Genomic DNA, 9,498 nt, shown 5'->3' with positions numbered 1-9,498 from the left:
AGATAGAATGTTACGGAGCTGCGCCTTCACCCCATGCGGCAGCATCCTAAGAAAGGACACGAAGCGAAGTGTATTGTGGAGAGTGAGAAATGAAGTCACAGCACAAGGAGATAATACCGGGAGGAGTTCTGCCCCGAGATCGGCAGCCTCCTTCTGAGGCGCGTAGCCGGTAGCCGGAACACCGAGGGAGTAATTGACTCTACGCATTACTTCAGAGACCGGCAGGACAGTCAATTCCAAGTTGGTTGCCCGACCTTAATACCTAAGAAGACACAAAGGCAAATTGTGGGAGAGGGGCGTCTCTAGGGTCCCTATAAATAAGCTCCAGGCCTACCCCGTCATACGGGTGGTCCTATCCATACCATCTGGGGGACAGAGAGAGAGAGAACATCAGAAACATCTACAAAGGTTGTGAGGACTATCCCATGGTGCTCAGCAGGGAGGTACTACAACACACAGGCGCTAGTAGGAAGGCTACTGATTTCCACCTGGTTAAGGGGACTCTGGATGTGCCTTTGGACCGGCCGGACTCTGCATGCCCTGTGAACGGTACTCTGGACTGTGGACGCTGAAGTCTTCAGTAAAAGGTAAAGAGACTGCAACCTTTGTGTCGTTATTCATTGCGCCTTACAACGTCCACCATCACCACCTACACATCTGGGAAGCCCTGGGGATATACTTCACCTGTGGGAAGGTATACCATCTAGCTGCCACTCCATCACCCCAGCGGACCCCCTAGCAGCGTCAGTCACCCTGACCGAATACCACAGGTGGCATCACGAACAACAGACAAACTTCACCTTTAATTGGACGCCCCTCAGAAGGGCCACGGACCGGGTCGGGCCACCGTGACATCCCCAGAACCGAGAGACAGACCCGGTGCCGAGTACTCCATTGCCCTTAACGTGGGGGCGCTCCAGATAGAAGTGGCGTGTGACTGAGATACTACACTGTAAAATATGTGTCCTGCATTTTTTTTTTTTTTTTTTACAGCATAATAGTGTTAATAATTGGAGTAACACACAGCAAAAACTTCTGAATGGAGGCACAATTTGTAGCCCACAGATAGATGAGGCATGTGACGGAGATACTACACTGTAAAATATGTGGCCTGTATTTTTATTTTTTTACAGAAAATAGTGTCAAGAACTAGCGTAACACACAGCAAAAACAGTTGAATGGAGGCCTCAAATGCCACAATTTATAGCCCACAGATAGAAGAGGCATGTGACGCAGATACTACGTACACTGTAAAATATGTGGCCTGCATTTTTATTTTTTTTACAGCATAATAGTGTTAATAATTGGAGTAACACACAGCAAAAACTGTTGAATGGAGGCCTCAAATGCCACAATTTGTAGCCCACAGAGAGAAGAGGCATGTGACAGAGATGCTACACTGTAAAATATGTGGCCTGTATTTTTATTTTTTTACAGGAAAATAGTGTTAATAATCGGAGTAACACACCCTGCACGGCGCAACAACGTTACTCAATCGTGCCAGCTAACATCCCCTGCATGTGACGTCTCAAACGGTGCAGACCGGAAGTGGCCTGCGAGACACTACGGCACCTCTGTTCCTGTCCCGGGCGGTGCTCACAGCAATTATATTCACATTTGACAGACGAATACAATTGAGTGTAGGGAGGGAGCAATGGCCAGGGCCAGGGGTGGGTTAAGGGTATCCAGGGCCCCGGGCTGTTCAGACACTGTGGGCCCCCCGGTCATGTGACGGGGTCATGTGACGGGGTCATGCGACGGGGTCATGTGTGTCATGTTACAAAGATTTTGTAAGCCGCCACCATAACACGGTAGACACTTTTGACCGGGCCCTACTCTACTGTAGCCTATTAAATATTTGTTAAAATATGCAATACAATTTAGGTATATTTTGATTTATTTTTCAATTTTTTAAATGACCAATAATATCACATACAAGGAACAAATACCACCGCACCATGACCAGACACATATTACAACCACAGTGATCGAATAATATCACATACAAGGGACAAATACTGAAACACCATTTCCAGACCACATATTACCACCACATAGTGACTGAATACTTCAATACTGATCAGTAATAAAAAAACACAATACTATCGCCATAAGTGCCAGTATTCACAGGATATCTGTACTTAGTATGCAGTGTCTGTGTAGAGGTTATACAGTGATCACCGGTGACATTATACACAGGACCTCTGTATATAGTATACAGTGTATAGTGTCAGTGTATAGGTAACACTCACTCACCAGTGACATCTCTAGGTGAAGTCCTTCATCTTTCATCCAGCACAGACCGCCATCATTTCTTCCAGCCAGGGCTTGTTTCTGCAGGAAATAACACAGTTATCTCGAGCTCCGCTTGCAGAACACATTACTTAATTTTTCCCAACTTCTACATTACACCACATGAAGAAAAAGAGGCAACATAGTGTCACTCTGCACAGTAACAGGACCCCCCCCCCCTCATTTAAAACAGTATACTTAAAAAATAAAATAAATACATCACTGCAGTAATAATATCCCTTAATTAGCCCCTATGGTAATAATATTCCCCATCCTGGCCCCGTGTATCTCATTCCTGGCTCCAGCCATATGTTCTCGCATCCTGCCCTCATGAGTATCCATTCTGCCCCATATGATCTCCCCATCCTGCCCCATCTGTCTCCTTCGTATGAATCCTGCCCCATGTCTTTCATTCTGCCCCGTGTCTCCAATCATGCACCGTATCTACATTCTGCCCATGCCTCCAGTCCTGCCCCCAGTGTGTCCAGCATATTGCCCCCAGTGTGTCCAGCAATCTGCCCCAGTGTCTCCAGCATATTGCCCCCAGTGTGTCCAGCATATTGCCCCCAGTGTGTCCAGCAATCTGCCCCAGTGTGTCCAGCATATTTCCCCCAGTGTGTCCAGCATTCTGCCCCAGTGTCTCCAATATTCTCCCCAGTCTGTCCAGCAATCTGCCCCAGTGTGTCCAGCATATTACCCCAGTGTGTTCAGCAATCTGCCCCAGTATGTCCAGCATATTGCCCCAGTGTGTCCAGCAATCTGCTCCAGTGTGTCCAGCAATCTGCCCCAGTGTGTCCAGCATATTGCCCCCAGTGTCCAGCATTCTGCCCCAGTGTCTCCAATATTGCCCCCAGTGTGTCCAGCAATCTGCCCCAGTGTGTCCAGCATATTACCCCCAGTGTGTCCAGCAATCTGCCCCAGTATGTCCAGCATATAGCCCCAGTGTCTCCAATATTGCCCCCAGTGTGTCCAGCAATCTGCCCCAGTATGTCCAGCATATTGCCCCCAGTGTGTCCAGCATTCTGCCCCAGTGTCTCCAATATTGCCCCAGTGTGTCCAGCAATCTGCCCCAGTGTCTCCAGCATATTGCCCCCAGTGTGTCCAGCAATTTGCCCCAGTGTCTCCAGCATATTGCCCCCAGTGTGTCCAGCAATCTGCCCCAGTGTCTCCTCTCCAGCATTGCCCCCAGTGTGTCCAGCAATCTGCCCCAGTGCGTCGAGACTCCAGCATATTGCCCCCAGACAGTGTCCAGCATTCTGGCCGTTCGAAAACAAAAACAAAAACGAGTTCTCACCTGACCTGCGCTCCAGCGGCGAAGCTCCCTCCAGCAGCGCGCACTCGCCGGCGACTGACAATGTTGTCAGACGCCGGCGACGTGTGCGCTGCGCCTGCGGCCGACTTCAGCTGCCAGCCTCCAATTGGCTGGCGGCTGTGGTTAACTATTGACATGCGGGCGCACCCACAATGGGTGAAACTGCTGCAGCGCCAGTAGCGAGGAGATGAGATGGGGCCCGATGTGGGCACCCGCTGCCCACCAAGCCCATACGCCAGTCAGGGCAGTAATGCCCTGATGGCGGCGGGCAATCTAAGCGGTAGCCCAGGGCCCCCCCACACCACTGGGCCCTGGGCTACCGCCCAGATTGACCCTATTATAATCCGCCCCTGGCCGGGGCGCAGGGAGAGATGGGTAAGTGGTGTCAGTGATTCCCACTGCTCCCCTGTGTGCCCGGGTCCTGGCTTTTTTACCAAAGTGAGTCCCCCCTTTGGTCACAACTTCTACTTCTGTGTGTTTTTGTTGTTTTAGGTTGCCAGGATGCTAATCAGTCTCACTGATTCCTGAACTCTTTATGCTACTCCTGGTCTTTGTCTTTTGTTTTCACGATTGTATCTCTTTCCTGGATTTGGTGTACTGACCTTGGTTTGCATAAACATTCTGTTCAGAAGTTCATGACTAAGGACCGTTTCTTCCCAGTATTAACATTTCAGTCTGATAGTTGAGTAACACAAGGGAGACGTTTCTTTACAAATCAAAAGTTGATGAAATGCCCTTATTACCTCTGCTGAAGAAATTATTTGTAATTAAACACTGAAAACTTAAGGTCATAATCAGATAAAACAGGAGAAAAGAAAGAAAATGATACTTAAGTAATGGCAATGTAACAAAATATTTAATTGCCGTGATGTCATTGATGTATAAACTACTTAATACCGAAAAAAAATAAATTAGTCTACATACATATAAACTTTTGCCACACAGTCTAGAAATTATAGTACAATTATAGCCAGCTTTGCACAGTAAGGTATAAAATATGAAACAGGTTTCTCTTTCTGTACAGAACAATCTTTTCAATAAAATAACTGAATAAAATGAACAAAACAAATAAATTAAAAAACAATAGTGATGAGCAAACGTGCTCGGATAAGGTGGTATCCAAGCATGCTTGGGTACTAACCGATTGTCTTCGGCGTGCTCCTAAAATATGTTCGAGTCCCCGAGGCTGCATGTCTCGCGGCTGTTAGAGTAGGATCACATTGCGTTTGGGTAATCGTCATGCGTTAGCGATGATACGTTACTTTGTGACGCACCCTCAAACGCGGTCTACCATGTTTTCGGGTACGTTAGATTTAACGCACAGCGAACGAACACGTCCGCTGTGCATAGACCTCCATTACTAACACATGCCAACGCAATGGTACCATGCGTTAGCGCATGCATTAGCGCGATTGTAAAATAAAGCGATTTTGTGCATCAGCGTTAACACATCTGTTTAACGGATCCGTTAAACGGATGACACTAACTAACGTGATGTGAATCTAGCCTTAGACAGCCACAACACATGCATGGATTGCCTTACAGCCCAGCCGCGTGACATGCAGCCAGGGGGACTCGAACATATTTTTCGAGCACGCCGAAGACACTCGGTTAGCACCTGAGAATGCTCGGATAATGCCTTTTCAGCGCACTCTCGCTCATCACTACAAAACAAATGAACTGACATCCAGTTCTACATGTACAGTATACGCTGATGAACAAACTGTCACTTAAGAGCAGAAGGAGAACAGCTCACTGTGTGGTATTGACTGTAAAAGCTTTATGTGAAATGCCATAAGGTTGTGAATTACAATAATGTTCTTTAGATGTGGGGCACATTTTGTGTATACCTGTAAAGTAAATACTTGAAGTTCTGCACTGTTTTGTATGTGGTGTAGAGCAGCGCACACACTAAGGGTTAAAATCACCACTTAGCTGGTAGCTAGGGAATAGCCTAGTGGGTGCACTTTGGGGTACAAAACTGATGCAACCATGGTTTCTAATTAGAGTAGTCAGAGAAGAGCACAGAGCAGCCACAGCAACATGTAGGAGATTACGTCTGTCATGAATCCCCAATGGCGAGGGATAGCACAGGACAAGCGAAGTATAACAAATATCGGACGAGCTCTAGGGTGATGGAACCTGGGCTGACCGCTGCCCTACGCCTGACAAACGCAACTAGAGATAGCCAGGGAGCGTGCCTACGTTGGTTCTAGACGCCACGCACCAGCCTAAGAGCTAACTAGTACTGCAGAGAAAACAAAGACCTCACTTGCCTCCAGAGGAATTAACCCCAAAGGTATAGTTGCCCCCCACATGTATTGACGGTGAAATGAGAGGAAGGCACACACATAGAGATGATGTATATAGCTTTAGCAAATAGAGGCCCGCTGAAAACTAGAAAGCAGAATGATACAAAAGGGGACTGAGCGGTCAGCAAAAAACCCTAATCAAAAATACCATCCTGAGATTACAAGAACCCATGTGCCAACTCATGGCACATGGGGAGAACCTCAGTCCACTAGAGCAACCAGCTAGCATAGAGACATTCTAAGCAAGCTGGACCAAAAACCAAACAACTGAAAATCAGCACTTAGCTTATCCTGAAAGATCTGGGAGCAGGTAGGCAGGAACCAAACAGAGCACATCTGAACACATTGATAGCCGGCAAGGGAAATGACAGAAAGGCCAGGTAAAATAGGAAACACCCAGCCTCTGATGGACAGGTGGAAACCAAAGGCCGCAACCCACCAAAGTCACCCAGTACCAGCAGTAACCACCAGAGGGAGCCCACAAACAGAATCCACAACAGTACCCCCCCCTTGAGGAGGGGTCACCGAACCCTCACGAGAACCCCCAGGGCGATCAGGGTGAGCTCTATGGAAGGCGCGGACCAAATCAGTCGCATGAACATCGGAGGCGACCACCCAGGAATTATCCTCCTGACCATAACCCTTCCACTTAACCAAATACTGGAGTTTGCGTCTGGAAACACGAGAATCCAAGATCTTTTCAACAACATACTCCAATTCTCCCTCCACCAGCACCGGAGCAGGAGGCTCGACCGAAGGAACAACGGGCACCTCATACCTCCGCAACAACGACCGATGGAACACATTATGAATAGCAAACGATGCTGGGAGATCCAAACGAAAAGATACGGGGTTAAGAATCTCCGAGATCCTATAAGGACCGATGAACCGAGGCTTGAACTTAGGAGAAGAGACCTTCATAGGGACAAAACGAGAAGACAACCACACCAAGTCCCCAACAAGAAGTCGGGGACCCACGCGGCGACGGCGATTAGCAAACTGCTGAGTCTTCTCCTGAGATAACTTCAAATTGTCCACCACCTGATTCCAAATCTGATGTAGCCTGTCCACCACCACGTCCACTCCAGGACAATCCGAAGATTCCCCCTGACCAGAGGAAAAACGAGGATGAAACCCCGAATTACAAAAAAAAGGAGAGACCAACGTGGCAGAACTAGCCCGATTATTAAGAGCAAATTCGGCCAGTGGCAAAAAAGCAACCCAGTCATCCTGATCAGCCGAAACAAAACACCTCAAATAAGTTTCCAAGGTCTGATTAGTTCGCTCCGTCTGGCCATTCGTCTGAGGATGGAATGCAGACGAGAAAGACAAATCAATGCCCATCTTGGCACAAAACGTCCGCCAAAATCTAGACACAAACTGGGATCCCCTGTCAGAAACGATATTCTCCGGAATCCCATGCAAACGAACCACGTTCTGAAAAAACAAAGGAACCAACTCAGAGGAGGAGGGCAACTTAGGCAAGGGCACCAAATGAACCATCTTAGAAAAACGGTCACACACAACCCAGATAACGGACATTTTCTGTGAAACCGGGAGATCAGAAATAAAATCCATGGAAATGTGCGTCCAAGGCCTCTTCGGGATGGGCAATGATAACAACAACCCACTAGCCCGTGAACAGCAAGGCTTAGCTCGAGCACACACTTCACAAGACTGCACAAAGGTACGCACATCCCTAGACAAGGAAGGCCACCAAAAAGACCTGGCCACCAAGTGTCTTGTACCAAATATTCCAGGATGACCAGCCAACACAGAAGAATGGACCTCGGAGATGACTCTACTGGTCCAATCATCCGGAACAAACAGTCTTTCTGGTGGACATCGATCCGGTTTATCCACCTGAAACTCCTGCAATGCGCGTCGCAAGTCTGGGGATACGGCGGACAATATTACCCCATCCCTAAGGATACCAGCAGGCCCAGTGTCTCCAGGAGAGTCAGGCACAAAACTCCTGGAAAGAGCATCCGCCTTCACATTCTTTGAACCTGGCAGGTATGAAACCATGAAATTGAAACGAGAAAAAAATAACGACCAACGAGCCTGTCTAGGATTCAAACGCCTGGCAGACTCAAGGTAAATGAGATTCTTGTGATCAGTCAAGACCACCACGCGATGTTTAGCACCCTCAAGCCAATGACGCCACTCCTCAAATGCCCACTTCATGGCCAAAAGCTCCCGATTACCCACATCATAATTGCGCTCGGCGGGCGAGAATTTTCTAGAGAAGAAAGCACATGGCTTCATCACCGAGCCATAAGAACTTCTCTGTGACAAAACCGCCCCCGCTCCAATCTCGGAAGCATCAACCTCCACCTGAAAAGGAAGTGAAACATCTGGTTGACACAACACAGGAGCAGAAGAAAACCGGCGCTTAAGTTCCTGAAAGGCCTCCACGGCCGCAGGAGACCAATCAGCAACATCAGCACCCTTTTTAGTCAAATCAGTCAAAGGTTTAACAATACTGGAAAAATTAGCAATGAACCGACGATAAAAATTAGCAAACCCCAAGAACTTCTGAAGGCTCTTAACAGATGTAGGCTGTGTCCAGTCACAAATAGCCTGAACTTTAACGGGATCCATCTCAATAGTAGAAGGAGAAAAAATGTACCCCAGAAAAGAAATCTTCTGGACTCCGAAGAGACACTTTGAGCCCTTCACAAACAGAGAATTGGCCCGCAAAACCTGAAACACCTTCCTGACCTGTAGAACATGAGACTCCCAGTCATCAGAAAACACCAAAATATCATCCAAATACACAATGATAAATTTATCCAGATATTCACGGAAAATATTGTGCATAAAGGACTGAAAGACTGACGGAGCATTGGAGAGTCCAAAAGGCATTACCAAATACTCAAAATGGCCCTCAGGCGTATTAAATGCGGTTTTCCACTCATCCCCCTGTTTTATCCGCACCAGATTATACGCACCACGAAGATCTATTTTAGTGAACCACCTAGCCCCCTTAATGCGAGCAAACAAATCAGTAAATAAAGGCAATGGATACTGGTATTTGACTGTAATCTTATTCAGAAGGCGATAATCTATACAAGGCCTCAGGGAACCATCTTTTTTTGCCACGAAAAAAAAACCTGCTCCCAGAGGGGACGAAGATGGACGAATATGTCCCTTTTCCAAGGACTCCTTAATATAATTCCGCATAGCAGTATGCTCTGGCAGTGACAGATTAAATAAACGACCCTTAGGGAACTTACTGCCAGGAATCAATTCTATCGCACAGTCACAATCTCTATGAGGAGGGAGCGAATTGAGCTTAGGCTCCTCAAAAACATCCCTATAATCCGACAAAAACGCAGGGATCTCCGAAGGAGTAGATGAAGCAATAGAAATCGGAGGTGCATCATCATGAACCCCCTGACATCCCCAGCTTAGCACAGACATTGTTTTCCAGTCCAGGACAGGATTATGAGTTTGTAACCATGGCAGACCAAGCACTAGTACATCATGTAAATTATACAGTACAAGGAAGCGAATCACCTCCTGATGAACGGGAGTCATGCGCATGGTCACTTGTGTCCAATACTGCGGTTTATTCAT

This window comes from Ranitomeya variabilis, chromosome 2, assembly GCF_051348905.1.
Source record: "Ranitomeya variabilis isolate aRanVar5 chromosome 2, aRanVar5.hap1, whole genome shotgun sequence".
NCBI classification, from domain to species: domain Eukaryota; kingdom Metazoa; phylum Chordata; class Amphibia; order Anura; family Dendrobatidae; genus Ranitomeya; species Ranitomeya variabilis.
This window is presented reverse-complemented; position numbering follows the sequence as displayed.